Raw genomic sequence first — 16779 nt, forward strand, 5'->3', positions numbered from 1 at the left:
TTAATTATCCGGTCAACTTTGACCTAGTTGACTCTTCTTCAATCAAACTGATCAGTCCTTGACCAAAGGGAAATTGTATCAACAATCTTTCCAATTGGATGATTGCATCTACAATCTCTATGTATTGTCAAACATCGAAACCCAAACATCAAAACTCAAACTTGAGTCAACTCAAGCTTAGTCAACCTAGTCAATCTAACCCAGGAAATATTACACCACTAACAACAAGAAACATGAATGCAAATAAAAATGAAAGTAAAAATAACTTTACAATAAAAATCTTACTTTCTTTTGCTCTTTTTTCACTTTGGATTGCCTTTTAGAGGTGGAAAATGTAGCAACACTTCTCCAAATTCTCAAGAACCGGCTATGAAGATCTCTTCAAAATCCTTCTTTTATAGCCTTTTAGTCGGGGTTGATTTTTGTTTGATGGTTAACTAATCTTACTCATCAATCGATTTCCCTATCGAATCAGATTATCTTGCAGAACAACTCTTTGTTCGCCTGTTTAATCATCATCAGTTGACTCATAAATGCTATAATCGACTGATCATGAATAGTCGAATCCCAATTGACTAATATCAAACATCAGTCGACTGGTGTCATCAATCAAATTGAGCAGTCGATTGATTTTGAAACTTCTATATGCTGCTATAGTGTTTATTAGTTGATTGGGCTACTGTAGCAGTACTGTAGCAACCATATTTTTTTTTTTTAAGGTTTTAAGGTTTTGCAACCATTAATCGATTGATACACCTTATCAATGACTAATATGTAGGATCGAAAAGAATTTAGATATCTCTACAATTGCATAATATTGTCCACTTTGGGCCTAAGCCCTTATGGTTTTGCTCTTGGGTTCTACCCAAAAGGCCTCATGGCAATGGAGATATCTTTTCTCTTATAAACCCATGATATTTCCCAAGTGTTTTCAATGTGGGACTATGTTTGTAACCTTGCAACCCCAACACGGCTTCCCACGTCCGATCATCCGACCTACTAGGACTTCCTTGCCTAGCCGCAATTAGAACTTCTTGCCTGGTGTCTGATCCTCTTGATCCGAACATAGGAGCCCTCACTTTCTTTGTTCGAGGTCAATATTGTACCCACATGACTCAATCAGACCATAGCTCTTGTGCACAGTCGGCGGTTAAACATTTTGGCAGCCCGGGCTCTGATACCAATTGTTGTGCCCAAAGGATGCCCACATATCTCCACAATGACATGATATTGTCCATTTTGGGTCTGGACCCTCATGGCTTTGCTCTTGGGCTCTTCCCAAAAGGCCTCATCCCAATGAAGATATTTTTTCTCTTATAAACCCATGATCTTTCCCATGTGTTTTCAATGTGGGACTATGTTTGCAACCTTGCAACCCCAACATAATACTCCTGTTGTAGTTTACGAAAGTTAAATTCTCATCTTATTTGGTATGTAGTTAACCTCAACCTACTAGAACTTCTTTTGCTCGACATCCAGTCAACCTTAACCTATTGAGACTTCTCGTTGCTTAGCATCCAGTGAACCTTGACTTGCCAGGACTTCCTCGTTGCTTAGTATCTGTTCAATCTTAATCTCTTGGGAATTTTCATTGTCTGACATTTAATCAACCTTAATGACTTGCCAAGACTTCACACCTAATGCCAACTCCTAATTGGATTTTCGACTATTAAATGTCCAGTCATTTATGACCCACCTGAGCTTTAATCTTGTCAACTACCTGTTGAACTTTCAATTACTGAGTGTCTGGTCAACTGTGATCCACTTGAACTTTGCGTATCGTGCCAACTCCATATTGGATTTGTGACCGTCAAGTGTCTGGTCGATCATGACCCATTTGAACTTTTCATATTTTGTGAAGTATTCAGTTAATCTTGATATACTTAATATCTCACTCAACCGATTAATATATTAGTTAAATATCGAAACTTCAACTTGAGTTAATTCGAGATTGGTCAATCTGATCAATTTTGATCTGAGGTCGATTTCATATTATTTTTTTTATTTTTGATATTTGATAATATATTTAAGTGAGGTTAAAATAGTAGTCTAACATCTTATTTCTTGTTTTCTAAGTGAATCCTTCATTTGAGAGTGGCGAAGTATTTTGAATGATAGTAAAGCTATATTATTAAAAGTAGAAAGTTTACTTTGGAATGCACTAGCAACGATATTGAGAGATTAGCAGATCATTTCTTGATGTTGGTCAACGATAAGAGTGGTAAGGTGTGGAATTAGCAGTCAAAGGGTTCTTCTGGGTGCGCATGTTCAGCTTGAGAATGATGAAGTAATCAAGATTTCCTTTTGGCATGCCAACAAATACCACACATGGACACCGATGTGGCCTCGTCATCTTTTCCACCTTCCTGGAAGCTACCTTTGTCGCTGTTTCCAAGGAAGGTCCAATCTTGTCTATCTCTATCAGGAACTGAACTAGTCGAGGCTTGCTTTTTGCATGCCAACAAAGGTCACACATGGACACCGATGTGGCCTCGGAATCTTTTCCACCTTCCCGGAAGCTACATTTGTCGCTATAACCATGTTCTTCTTCACTCGTAATCCTCTCCTCCAATGATTAATTCTCGGTAAGCACGTATTCTTTTAAAAAAAAAAAAAAAATCTCTCATCTCTAATCCGTGATTTATATTTCTTCATATAATTTTAAAACAGACTATAAGAGATGTTGAAAATACATATATTCACTTTTTGATAATAAAAATAAAAAAAATAAAATTATCATCTTAACGGCTTCTCTAGAGTGATCCCCCACTATTTGAAAGGAAAATAAATCACGAGAGATTTCACCTAACGATAATAGTACATATAAGAAGGGATTGAGACAACTAACAAAACATTTTACACCCGTTAGAAATCGACCTCAGATCTATTGGCAATAGTACACTTACATGAACTAACTGCTCCAACATGTGGAGGTAAGCATAATCATCTTTTTCAACAACAACAGAAAAGGGGAGATTTGTTGGAAAATTAGTTTAAGGAACGTAGTTTGGTGAGTAATTAATCTTTATTTTCCAATAGTATTTCATGAGTAGATTATTGTATATTAATTTTTTGAGTGAATGAGAAATTAATATCTAAGATTTTTTAAGTAATGATGGATTGTTTTGATATTAATTATCAGACAAAAATATTGACTTGTACATGAGCTAGATTCATGAACACGAATGATGGTGTCTCTTTTCACCTAATTTGGCCCCTTCATTCTTTCCTCCTCTTTAAGTGGTGGTTCTAGAGTATCCTCTGAGAGATGAGACCTGGAGATCAACTAGCATCAGTTGGGGGTCAATATTGTCGGTGTTGCCCCTCTAATGGTGAAGTTTGTGAAGGGACAAAGAGGAGCATTGTTACGCTATCGCAAGTGCACGGTTACATTATTAGTGATAAAAATATTGATCCTATAAGGACAGTTGATTAAATATTAGTTAACTTTGCACGGTAAATTATCTAGACGGTAGAAGGATGAGAAAAATATTGAGAGCTAAGATTGAGAAGGAGAGAGAGATAGTTGAGAAAACAAGAGAGAGAGAAGGACAAATAATCTTGAGAGGGGATGAGCTTACACTAAAAAAAATAAGACATTTTGGGACAAAATTAGGGACGAATTTTAAAAAAAAAATTCGTTGCAAAAATTTTAGGGACAAAATTTGGGACGAAAATTTTTTCGTCCCAAAATGGTTGATGCCAACTTTTGGAACGAATTAGGGATTGTTGTAAATTTGGGAACGAATTTGGGGACGAATTTGGCGACGAATAAAATTTTCGTCCCCAAATTCGTTGCAAAAAAGTATACAAATTTGCAACGAAAATTATTTTTGTTGCAAACTTAGGAACAAATTTGGGGACGAATTCACATAAATGTTCTGCCAAATTTGTCTCTATTTTTGCAACAAATTTGGGGACGAATTCGGTGACAAATTATATTTTGTTGCCAAATTTGTCCCTAATATTGCAACGAATTTGGGGACAAATTCGGTGACAAAATTTTTTTTGTTGCCATTTTTGTTCCTAAGTTTGCAACGAATAATAAATTTGTTGCAAAACTGGCAACGAATTTGGCAACAAAAACTTGCCAAATTCTTTGATAATCATAAGATCAATTTTCGTCCCAGAATTCGTCCCAGATTCTGGGACAAATTTTGGGACGAATTTTGTGGATTCGTCCCAGAATTCGTCCCAGAATCTGGGACGAATTCTGGGACGAAAATAATTTTATCCCAAATTACGATAGAATTGGGACAAATCATTTTCGTTGCCAAATTCGTCCCTATATCAAATATTTTTTCCAGCTTCAATTTATTTCTGCAATACAATCCAAATACATAAAAACCAAATTCAAATAACAAATAATATGCATTCAACACATCCTAATTTAACATTCAACACATCCTAATTTAACATTCAACACATCAACTCATAATTCAAAAAATATAAAGATTTCAACAAAGTTTATAAAATCCATCTTGTTCAACAAAGTTTACAAGTTCAACAACCCAATGTTTTATAAGTCCATCATCCATCCAACAACACTAAGAATACATATAGTCATCTTCGTGTGCCACAAAATCTTTGATCCCCATCAAATCTCCTTTGCCTACATAACAACAAACAAATAAACTAGATTATGTGTAACAAGAAATATTGTAAATAGTATACGATATGGCCATGTAAAAAGAATAATTGGAAACAAAACATAAATGTGAAATTCCTTAAACATTCTAATAAAAGCCCTAATTCTAATAAAAGTCATATTTACCAACGATATGAATCATCCATGTCATAGCAACGGTAAATAAAATTATAAGCATTATTTTGAAGCTAAGTACATGTATCGTAACTATGATACAACCTAATATAATTGGCACATCATATAGAGAGAAAAAGAGAGAGATCTTGTGAAGTATGGTATTAGGGTTCAAATTTTCTCACTTAGTTAACTTTATTTTTCATTTTAATTTGCTGAATTTATAGTTTTGTCTTTGGTTGGTATTTAATGTAAACTAAAGGATGTTTAAAATAATTGTTCCTTTCATTGTGTTAACTAGTTGACAATTTCATATGAATAACTTTAGCACATTTTTAACAACTCTTTGCAAAATATTAAGGTAGGAGGATGCATCGTTATCTAGTAAAGAATTTTAGAATAGTGTGATGTAATTCTAGATGAAATATAGAACTTTTATGTATCTATATAGTTTTGAGACTGTACATAGATCAAATTCAGAACTTTTATGCATCATTATCATTGAAGACAAAACAAGAAAGAGCAGCTTATCAAAAGAAGGAACACAATTAAACAACTATTTAAAGCTAACTTTAACATAATTATTTAAAGTTAACTTTATATAATTAAACAACTATAACATAATTATTTAAAGCTAACTGTATATATAGATCAGTAAATGCATATTAATGAACTTAGGAATACCGAAAAGAGGTGAACAAATACAGCTGTCTTCAACTACAATGAGATCACACCAAATTGAGACCTGCACAAACAACATTATCAAATCAGGACAAAAATAAAGTTAGAGTATTAGAGACTTCATTCATATTGCCTAGTTAGAGACTCCAAACGAACCTCTGGATTAGTAGCTCGAGAATCTCTATCAAAGTGCCTTCCTCTTTTTGTTCCTTTCTTCTTTTTATCTTTTTTACCCAAATCATTGGATTCATGTGCCAAAGTATGAGAACCATTTGATATTATAGATTGCTCCAAATTTATGCATTTCAGATATAGAGTTTGCCAGACAAACATTTTCCTTCTTTGAATTACAATACAAGCATAACTCAAGTAAATAACAGAATATGAAACATAATTGAAACAGAGTAAAATTGAGTTCACATTTTCAAAGAATCAACAAAGCTCCTACAACAATATGTTATTTATTGCTTCCATGTACCACATGAACCCAGCCAAACAATAAACCAATTAAACAACGAATAAAATACAACTGAACCCCACAACTTACCTTGAACCTTCTGCACCTTCTTCCTGACCTATCCTTACAACCTTCACAATGTATACGGACTATAAGAACACATGTCTGCAATTGAAAACATGTACTGATTAATACGCATGAAAGTCAATATTTTCTACAAATAATTCAATTCTCATTTCATTAAAAAATATAGAAACTAAAAATTAAAAACATATTATTGAAGAAATCACAATGAAATCCTGAACAATGTACTTGGTGTTGATTTCTTAGCAAAGATTTGGATATACCATTTTGATTAGTCATCTCGTCAAAGAGTCTCTGAGTTATCTGAAACGATTCTTAATAAATAAATGGCAAATCTAAAATCATTTAACTGAGCTCTTACTAGTTTCTAGAACTAAAACCCTCATCAACGATCTCTAACCCTTGCAGAATCGAGGACAAATAAAACTAACCTTATTCATTGGCTTTGTAGGATCGAGGAGTTATCTTGGATAGCCATAAACCAGGGAAACAATACTGCAGAGGCAAATCAAGCATAAGAGAAGGCGCATATCAATGGTAAAGAGCAGAAAAGAGATCAATCCTAAGTCAAGTGCGAGAAATCAAACCAAATTTAGGAAAACAAGCATGTTTTTATAGGAAACTTACATCAAGATGCTGCTGCATGATCTTGGGCTTCTTCTTCAACTGCAGAGGGAGACGGCGGTTAGCCACGGCAAGGCCCACGCCGGCGGCCAGATCCGAGAGAGGGAGATTCGAGAGCAGTGGGCTTACCAATCGAAAACCTTCCACGGCCGGAGATCAAGCGGTCGTCGCATATCACGCCGCCATCGTCGGTTGGAGATGTGGCTGAAACCCTGGAAATCGCAGGTTGGAAGGGGAACGGGGGAGAAAGAAATGGGGAAGAAAACAAGAATCGGAATGGGATATAGACATAGGGTTATTAGCATCAAAATTTTTTTGTTCCCAATTTCGACCCTAATCTGGGACGAATCCTGGATTCGTCCCAGAATTTATTTTTTTTTAATAAAAAAGGGAAAAAATCAAAAGGAATAAATACAGACCTAGAGACATCGGAATTTAATGAAACAAGTTTCTATGCGTTCGTATCATTGTCCTGATCGTAAATCTATCAATAAAAATATTTTTTACCAAATATATATATATTTGGAATTTTTTAATCCCAATTTGACCTTATTTGGTGTTAAAAATTCAAATTACTGAAAATAATAATTAAAAATTATGGATGATGACGTATTTACGATTAGCTCAATGATACGAATGCATAGAAACTTGTTTCATCAAATTCCGAGGTCTCTAGGTCCATATTTAAGCCTTACATGTTTCATTTTAATTATTTAAAAATAATTTTAGGTTTGGGACGAATTCTGGATTCGTCCCAAATTTTGGGACGAATCCAGAGATTCATCCCAAAAATTTAATCATTTTTTTAAAAAATAAACAAACTTGGACGGCTTAAATACGGACCTAGAGACATCGGAATTTAATGAAACAAGTTTCTATGTGCTCGTCTCATTGTCATGATCATAAATCTATCAATAAAAATATTTTTTAACAAATATATATATATTTGGAATTTTTTAATCCCAATTTGATCTTATTTGGTGTTAAAAATTCAAATTACTGAAAATAATAATTAAAAATTATGGATGATGACGTATTTATGATTAGCTTAACGATACGAATGCATAGAAACTTGTTTCATCAAATTCCGAGGTCTCTAGGTCCATATTTAAGCCTTACATGTTTCATTTTAATTATTTAAAAATAATTTTAGGTTTGGGACGAATTCTGGATTCGTCCCAAATTTTGGGACGAATCCAGGAATTCGTCCCAAAGTTTGGGACGTCCCAAAATTTGGGACGAATCCAGAGATTCGTCCCAAAAATTTAATCATTTTTTTAAAAAATAAACAAACTTGGACGGCTTAAATACGGACCTAGAGACATCGGAATTTGATGAAACAAGTTTCTATGTGCTCGTCTCATTGTCATGATCATAAATCTATCAATAAAAATATTTTTTACCAAATATATATATATTTGGAATTTTTTAATCCCAATTTGACCTAATTTGGTGTTAAAAATTGAAATCACTGAAAATAATAATTAAAAATTATGGATGATGATGTATTTACGATCAGCTCAACGATACGGATGCATAGAAACTTGTTTCATCAAATTCTGAGGCCTCTAGGTCCTTATTTAAGTTTTCGGACACTAATTTACAAACGTTTAGTACACAACACATTTTTAGTTAGTATCAATCTATAGATGTTTTAAAAAATATCTATATAGAGATATCGGAATTTGATGAAACAAGTTTCTATGTGCTCGCCTCATTGTCATGATCATAAATCTATCAATAAAAATATTTTTTACCAAATATATATATATTTGGAATTTTTTAATCCTAATTTGACCTAATTTGGTGTTAAAAATTCAAATTACTGAAAATAATAATTAAAAATTATGGATGATGACGTATTTACGATCAGCTCAACGATACGAATGCATAGAAACTTGTTTCATCAAATTCTGAGGTCTCTAGGTCCATATTTAAGCCTTACATGTTTCATTTTAATTATTTAAAAATAATTTTAGGTTTGGGACGAATTCTGGATTCGTCCCAAAAATTCGTCCCAAATTTTGGGACGAATCCAGAATTCGTCCCAAAAATTTAATCATTTTATTAAAAAATAAACAAACTTGGACGGCTTAAATACGGACCTAGAGACATCGGAATTTAATGAAACAAGTTTCTATGTGCTCGTCTCATTGTCATGATCATAAATCTATCAATAAAAATATTTTTTAACAAATATATATATATTTGGAATTTTTTAATCCCAATTTGACCTTATTTGGTGTTAAAAATTCAAATTACTGAAAATAATAATTAAAAATTATGGATGATGACGTATTTACGATTAGCTCAACGATACCAATGCATAGAAACTTGTTTCATCAAATTCCGAGGTCTCTAGGTCCATATTTAAGCCTTACATGTTTCATTTTAATTATTTAAAAATAATTTAAGGTTTGGGACGAATTCTGGATTCGTCCCAAATTTTGGGACGAATCCAGGAATTCGTCCCAAAGTTTGGGATGAATCTCGATTCGTCTCATTTGGGACGAATCCAGAGATTCGTCCCAAAAATTTAATCATTTAAAAAAAAAAAACTTGGACGGCTTAAATACGGACCTAGAGACATCGGAATTTGATGAAACAAGTTTCTATGTGCTCGTCTCATTGTCATGATCATAAATCTATCAATAAAAATATTTTTTACCAAATATATATATATATTTGGAATTTTTTAATCCCAATTTGACCTAATTTGGTGTTAAAAATTCAAATCACTGAAAATAATAATTAAAAATTATAGATGATGATGTATTTACTATCAGCTCAACGATACGGATGCATAGAAACTTGTTTCATCAAATTCCGAGGTCTCTAGGTCCTTATTTAAGTTTTCGGACACTAATTTACAAACGTTCAGTACACAACACATTTTTAGTTAGTATCAATCTATAGATGTTTTAAAAAATATCTACATAGAGATATTGGAATTTGATGAAATAAGTTTCTATGTGCTCGCCTCATTGTCATGATCATAAATCTATCAATAAAAATATTTTTTACAAAATATATATATATTTGGAATTTTTTAATCCTAATTTGACCTAATTTGGTGTTAAAAATTCAAATTACTGAAAATAATAATTAAAAATTATGGATGATGACGTATTTACGATCAGCTCAACGATACGAATGCATAGAAACTTGTTTCATCAAATTCTGAGGTCTCTAGGTCCATATTTAAGCCTTACATGTTTCATTTTAATTATTTAAAAATAATTTTAGGTTTGGGACGAATTCTGGATTCGTCCCAAAATTTGGGACGAATCCAGAATTCGTCCAAAAAATTTAATCATTTTATTAAAAAATAAACAAACTTGGACGGCTTAAATACGGACCTAGAGACATCGGAATTTGATGAAATAAGTTTCTATGTACTCGTCTCATTGTCATGATCATAAATCTATCAATAAAAATATTTTTTAACAAATATATATATATTTGGAATTTTTTAATCCCAATTTGACCTTATTTGGTGTTAAAAATTCAAATTACTGAAAATAATAATTAAAAATTATGGATGATGACGTATTTACGATTAGCTCAACGATACCAATGCATAGAAACTTGTTTCATCAAATTCCGAGGTCTCTAGGTCCATATTTAAGCCTTACATGTTTCATTTTAATTATTTAAAAATAATTTTAGGTTTGGGACGAATTCTGGATTCGTCCCAAATTCTGGGACGAATCCAGGAATTCGTCCCAAAGTTTGGGACGAATCTCTGGATTCGTCCCAAAATTTGGGACGAATCCAGAGATTCGTCCCAAAAATTTAATCATTTTTTTAAAAAATAAACAAACTTGGACGGCTTAAATACGGACCTAGAGACATCGGAATTTGATGAAACAAGTTTCTATGTGCTCGTCTCATTGTCATGATCATAAATCTATCAATAAAAATATTTTTTACCAAATATATATATATATGGAATTTTTTAATCCCAATTTGACCTAATTTGGTGTTAAAAATTCAAATCACTGAAAATAATAATTAAAAATTATGGATGATGATGTATTTACGATCAGCTCAACGATACGGATGCATAGAAACTTGTTTCATCAAATTCCGAGGTCTCTAGGTCCTTATTTAAGTTTTCGGACACTAATTTACAAACGTTCAGTACACAACACATTTTTAGTTAGTATCAATCTATAGATGTTTTAAAAAATATCTACATAGAGATATCGGAATTTGATGAAACAAGTTTCTATGTGCTCGCCTCATTGTCATGATCATAAATCTATCAATAAAAATATTTTTTACCAAATATATATATATTTGGAATTTTTTAATCCCAATTTGACCTAATTTGGTGTTAAAAATTCAAATCACTGAAAATAATAATTAAAAATTATGGATGATGATGTATTTACGATCAGCTCAACGATACGGATGCATAGAAACTTGTTTCATCAAATTCCGAGGTCTCTAGGTCCTTATTTAAGTTTTCGGACACTAATTTACAAACGTTCAGTACACAACACATTTTTAGTTAGTATCAATCTATAGATGTTTTAAAAAATATCTACATAGAGATATCGGAATTTGATGAAACAAGTTTCTATGTGCTCGCCTCATTGTCATGATCATAAATCTATCAATAAAAATATTTTTTACCAAATATATATATATTTGGAATTTTTTTAATCCTAATTTGACCTAATTTGGTGTTAAAAATTCAAATTACTGAAAATAATAATTAAAAATTATGGATGATGACGTATTTACGATCAGCTCAACGATACGAATGCATAGAAACTTGTTTCATCAAATTCCGAGGTCTCTAGGTCCATATTTAAGCCTTACATGTTTCATTTTAATTATTTAAAAATAATTTTAGGTTTGGGACGAATTCTGGATTCGTCCCAAAAATTTAATCATTTTTTTAAAAAATAAACAAACTTGGACGAGTTAAATACGGACCTAGAGACATCGGAATTTGATGAAATAAGTTTCTATATGCTCATCTCATTGTCATGATCATAAATCTATCAATAAAAATATTTTTTACCAAATATATATATATTTGGAATTTTTTTAATCCCAATTTGACCTAATTTGGTGTTAAAAATTCAAATTACTGAAAATAATAATTAAAAATTATGGATGATGACGTATTTACGATCAGCTCAATGATACGAATGCATAGAAACTTGTTTCATCAAATTCTGAGGTCTCTAGGTCCATATTTAAGCCTTACATGTTTCATTTTAATTATTTAAAAATAATTTTAGGTTTGGGACGAATTCTGGATTCGTCCCAAATTTTGGGACGAATCCAGGAATTCGTCCCAAAATTTGGGACGAATCCAGAAAATTTAATCATTTTATTAAAAAATAAACAAACTTGGACGGCTTAAATACGGACCTAGAGACATCGGAATTTGATGAAACAAGTTTCTATGTGCTCGTCTCATTGTCATGATCATAAATATATCAATAAAAATATTTTTTAACAAATATATATATATTTGGAATTTTTTAATCCCAATTTGACCTTATTTGGTGTTAAAAATTCAAATCACTGAAAATAATAATTAAAAATTATGGATGATGACGTATTTACGATTAGCTCAATGATACCAATGCATAGAAACTTGTTTCATCAAATTCCGAGGTCTCTAGGTCCATATTTAAGCCTTACATGTTTCATTTTAATTATTTAAAAATAATTTTAGGTTTGGGACGAATTCTGGATTCGTCCCAAATTTTGGGACAAATCCTAGATTCGTCCCAGAATTTGGGATGAATCTTCGATTCGTTCCTAAATTTGGGACGAATCCAATATTTATCCCTAAATTTGGGACAAATTATTTTTTCGTTCCAGATTTGGGGACGAATTTAGCAACGAATTATTTTTATGTTGCAAACTTGAAACGAAATTTTTTTGTTGCAAGTTTTGTTGGTTATTTGGGTCAAAATTTATTTTCGACCCTAAATTTGTTCCAATTTTGGGACGAATTTTTTTCGTTCCAAATGTTTGTCCCCAAAGTTGTATTTTTTTGTAGTGTTATGTTGTATAATCTACAAGTGCACGATTATCATCAAGTAATAAAAATATCGATCCCACAGGGACTGTTGATTAAATACTAGTTGAAATCGTACGGTGAATTATCTAGACAATTGGAAGTTAGTTGGAAAAGGTTGAAAGCAAAAGAGAATGAAAGAGAGAGAGTTAGGAAAGAGAGAGGAGTGACTGGGGGAATGATTGATTCTAGGAGTTCAGTTTCACTATAATATTAGTTAATGTCCCTATACATTGTTCATCTCCTTATCTTCATGCTTACACTTTCTAGAATTTCTAACTAAAGTTCGGATCAACCCATCGAAGATTGCACCAGCGAGTTTACCTAAGTTCTAATGCTATTAAGTAAATAAACAACTCTAGAAAGTCTAGTTAAAGGGATACTCTAAGGCCCCCCGGTCATATAATCGCTAGAGTTATCCGATTTACTTTCTAACGGTAGATTAATGATATTAAGTAGAAGAGGTAACTTAGAAAGTCCGATTAAAGGGAAACCCTCTATCACAGCCCTGCGGTCATACAATCGCTAGATTACACAAGTCACTTCCTAATATTAATTTAGGAGAAACCCTCCAAACTTTAATTAGCTTTTCTTATAGGGAATTGCCTCTCATTTCAAGGGTGATACCTTAAAAAGAAAGGGATACCCTCTGTTACAGGATTTTTAGTTAAACAAACTAAAGTATCTCCTCTACATAATGAACAAAACTCTATATTTACAAGAATTGACCTCACACATATTTCGTCTAACTGATGTGTGTAGATTGTATACACTTGTTTAGCATGTTTTGATGCACATTCACATATTTTGCGCATGCTTTATCTATGCATTTTCGTACTTCCAGCTTTACTTTTAGTATATTTACTCTTTTTGTTCGGAGATATGTTTTTGTGCATTTTCTGTACATAGGAGTCGTATTTGGAGAAGAATTTGTGATCGAGGCCAAATCTGTAAGCTAACGAAAGGAGGAAGACACCATCTTGGAGTGCCACACGGCCATGTCTGTTAGATTAACCTAGGTCGTGTGGTGATGCTCACCCGTGCAAGCCTTGCAGAGCCAAAGCAGTACATGGCCGTATCCCAGACACGGCCGTGCAAGACTTCTAGAGCCAAAGAAGTACATGGTCGTGTCCCAGACACGGTCGTGCAATTTTCCCATAAGCTAAACAAGTCGTGGGTGTGTCCCAGTCACGGTCGTGCATGAGTTCTAGAGCTGGAGGCAGCACAGGCCGTGTAGATATACACGACCGTGCAAGGATGGCAGTGGCAGAACATGTCACGGTCGTGTGCATCACACGACCGTGTGAGATGGGCAGTGAAGAGAGTGGCCTAGGCCGTGTCTCACACACGGCCAAGTCTCGGGGTCGTGTGGCACCCAAAATCTCTGCTCTATATAAGGGTTTCTTTCACCATTTGAAAAGGGAGTTCTCCCTTTTGGGAGAGAACAAGATTTGGATGATTCCTCACCTTCTTGGAGGGATTTTCCGTCAATATAAGGGTGGATCTTCAACGAATCGACTCCGAGATCTAGGATTGGATCCGAAGACCATTCTTCATCGTAAATAAGCTTTTCTTCCCTTTCTCTTCTTGGATTTTGGGATCAAGATGCTTAAGATCTTCTTGTCTTTGGGTTTCTTTTCTTGTTCTATGGATTAGATCTCTTTGTTCTCGGATGGAGGGAGTATTTGTAATATGATTTGATGTAAACTCTTGTGGATTTGTCAATTTCCTATTTCTATGATTTTGTCTTGTTTGTATCTATTTGATCTTGTGTGGATTGTTGCGATTGGATTTAATTACCATACTTGATTGAATGTTTGAGTATCTTGTGAATCTTGTAGAGGTAATTCCTCATTTTATTATCTGAGGGACGCACATGACAGACAAGCCCGTGTAAGGACGATTGAGGGATAATCTTGAAGGTGAAATAAGGTCATTCAAGGGGATAGGATAGATTGTATGCATTACTCTTTTATATCTTGATATGGTTGAGAAGTAATGAATTTCTATGTTGATTATCCGAGGGACGCACGTGACAAGCAAGCCCGTGTAAGGATATCATAGGAATCATTCCTTATTGATCACATTAGATATAGACTTTAGTCCTAGGTCGGTTGTCTATTGTAAGAGAGAATCGACAATCTTCTACAAATGATGAACATTTGAGGAATAAGATTTGGTAGATCATTTACATTGAATAATATTACAAAGAAACCAAAACTCCTAGAACATTCTTTTATCATAGCCCTTATTCTTGTTTCTACGCTTTTACTTCTATGCTTAGCTTTTATAAATCAATTGATTAGTTGTTTAGCTAATTCACGTTGAGATATCTTTGGTGGCTATAACCAGTCCCTGTGCATACTATATCTTTCTTTATTACTGACGACGTATCTATACACTTGCGGAACGTTAACAAGTTCTTGACACTGTTGTTGGGGACTGCGCTTATAACATTAGAGATTATCAATTGAGTTAGACTAAACATAACTTTTCTTTTCATTAGCATAGTTGTAACTAATCTTTAGAATTATGTTTTTCTTGCATATCTTTCCACTTCTTGACAATTTATTTTGTTGCAATTCTAATTATAATTCTGCATTCTTGATTTCTAGCATTCTAGTCTAGCTTTTCTCTGTTTTTCTTTTGATTTAAATTTTTCTTTTGTAAACATATCTTGCAATATTGTTCTTGTGTATGAGAAGATCAAACTTCGTAAAGGCATCAAGAATAACAAGAACTTATAAACACATTAGTTGATTAACATATGAATTATTCTAAACACTTTTCTTTTTCCTTTTGTCTTTTCTTTCTTGTTTTCATTATGCACTTTCTTTCTTGCAATTTAAATTCTGTATTTATTTCTTGCTTTTCATTTTCCATTTTTCATTTTATTTCTTGTCTTTGATTCTTCAATTTCTAATATTTTTTTTTTGAATATCCATGAGCACTAACATGTCAAGTAGGCCCATGAGAAATTTTTCTATACCCTTTTCTGCAAGATTTTTATCTCCCATTGTGCAACCTCAAATTGAAGCAGAAAGTTTCCAACTAGACCCAGAGTTAATTTCCATGATACAAGGTCACAAATTTAGAGGAGAAGTATCAAAAAGTCCTTATTTGCATCTTGAAACATTTTTAGAGATTTGTGATATGGTGAAATGTGAAGGAGTGTCAGCAGATGCAGTTCGATTGATGGCAGTTCCTTTCAATATCAAGGATAAAGCAAGGACTTGGTTATATTCTCTCCATCCTCAAAGTATCACAAGCTGGGAGCGATTTGAGAAGTAATTTCTGAATTATTTTTTTTCCCTCAAAGCAGAACAATGTATATGAGGGAATTGCATAACAAATTTTGCTCAAGCATATGGAGAATCATTGTTTGAAGCATGGGATAGATTCAAGAGTCTTCAAAGACAATGCTCTCATCATGGTTTTGAAAAATGGTTGCTTCTGCACATATTCTATGGGGAAATTTCTTTTTCAGACAAGAATTTATTGGATTCATCAGCTGGAGGATCTTTTATGGACAAAAGTGTAGATAAATCATATATGTTAATTGATCAAGTGATATTGAACCTCCATGAATGGTCGAACATAAGTTGGATGAAATTTCCCTCAAACATTCATGAAGTTCAAGCCATAAATGCTATAGAGCCTGCCAAATAAATTGTAACTCAACCATCTATGAGTCTTGAGAATCACAAGTCACAGAACAGGGAGTTCAAACATTTGGGGGCAAAGATTGAAAGTATTGTTTCAAAATGGTTTAAAGGAGATCTCCCTCTTTCGCAGACAAGATCTAGTGAAAGGTGTGACGATGTTGGATTATTGATCACACCAACACTAGATAAGCAAGTTGAACCTCCTCCAAAAGCTCAAAGGGGATTTGAGAAAAAGGAAGTTCAATCTTTCCCAGGAATTTCACTAAGGGTTCCTTTTCCACAAAGGTTAGTGGGGGTCAATGAAAATAAAGATTTCGGCAAATCCTGTGACACTAATATGGTTGAGTGCAGATTTTTGAATGTATATGACGATGAGGACTCTTCAGATGAGGATTTTATTGATAATGCAGTGGTAAATAAGTTTTCAGATCTGCCTTCAAATTTTATAGGGTGTTAT

At 33.2% G+C, this 16779-nt stretch overlaps 1 long non-coding RNA gene and 1 other non-coding gene across 3 annotated transcripts; both read right to left on the minus strand.

Moving 5' to 3' along the window:
- Positions 1–5485: 5485 nt before the first annotated feature.
- On the minus strand, positions 5486–6837 carry LOC122003889. 2 transcript variants are annotated; one of them, XR_006118145.1, is made up of 5 exons: positions 6738–6837; positions 6612–6650; positions 6416–6479; positions 5600–6065; positions 5486–5507 (listed from the first exon to the last, which is right to left on the minus strand). It is a non-coding gene; the product is annotated as an uncharacterized LOC122003889 (long non-coding RNA). The 2 variants fall into 2 exon arrangements; XR_006118144.1 differs by lacking the exon at positions 5486–5507 and having other exon boundaries at positions 5514–5783; positions 5991–6065.
- Positions 6838–15987: 9150 nt separating this feature from the next.
- Positions 15988–16094, minus strand: LOC122007477. Its single transcript, XR_006118972.1, has one exon. It is a non-coding gene; the product is annotated as a small nucleolar RNA R71 (small nucleolar RNA).
- Between the last annotated feature and the right edge of the window lie 685 nt (positions 16095–16779).

The sequence above is a fragment of the Zingiber officinale genome, chromosome 7B (assembly GCF_018446385.1).
Source record: "Zingiber officinale cultivar Zhangliang chromosome 7B, Zo_v1.1, whole genome shotgun sequence".
In the NCBI taxonomy this organism is placed as follows: Eukaryota; Viridiplantae; Streptophyta; class Magnoliopsida; order Zingiberales; family Zingiberaceae; genus Zingiber; species Zingiber officinale.